Below are 749 nucleotides of genomic sequence, written 5' to 3'. Positions count from 1 at the left end.
GGCTTGGGTCCCACAACAGAGGTGTTCAGATCCATTCGATTGCACAGGATTCCCAACAAAGAAGAAAACAGCATGTGGTGCGTTTAGAGTCACATACGACGTGTCGTTGACCGTCTTCCCGATGGCGAGGAGTTCCCTTGTAGCTAGGAGACAGTGAGAACGGAGCCCACCGCTTGTCTGAGAATTGGGAGAGTTTTCCGCAGACTAGCTTCTGGTACAATGTAGACCTTGGTTCTCCCCCACTGCCCACATTCTTCCTGTGTCGGGTGCGTGGGGTATAGTCCTGGTGACATAGTGATGTGACCTCTTTCCCTGCACCTTTATGTCAGGACACCAGCTGAATCGGCAGAGAGGGTATGGGTGATAGGAGTATTTCTGGAGACGATTGTCTACACTAGGACAGCTAGCAATCACCTAACTGTTCCTGGAGGTGACTGTGAGCCTTATGATGACAACCCACTAAAACTCCAACTAAAAGCATATCGAACTCAGCTTCCCATTAGTTAGACCTCAAGTTAGGTCCAACCTCTAGAGAGAGAGAAGTGTTTTAGTGATATGGGACAATCTCCAAGATATATCGTTACGAGAATAAAACTAAGGAATAGGACAGTACGTATGGCAGGCTCTCCCCCGAGAGGCATGGAGCATAACTCTGGAAGGAAGCAGGAGAATGGTATTCTCCTCTGGGTGGCTGTGGGAATTTTGGTAAGAGGAAGACTTGCTTTTTCCCTGTCTAACCCTTTCGAGCT

This window comes from Leptonychotes weddellii, chromosome 5 (genome assembly GCF_054177405.1).
Source record: "Leptonychotes weddellii isolate Sample4059 chromosome 5, ASM5417740v2, whole genome shotgun sequence".
Taxonomy (NCBI): Eukaryota; Metazoa; Chordata; class Mammalia; order Carnivora; family Phocidae; genus Leptonychotes; species Leptonychotes weddellii.
This window is presented reverse-complemented; position numbering follows the sequence as displayed.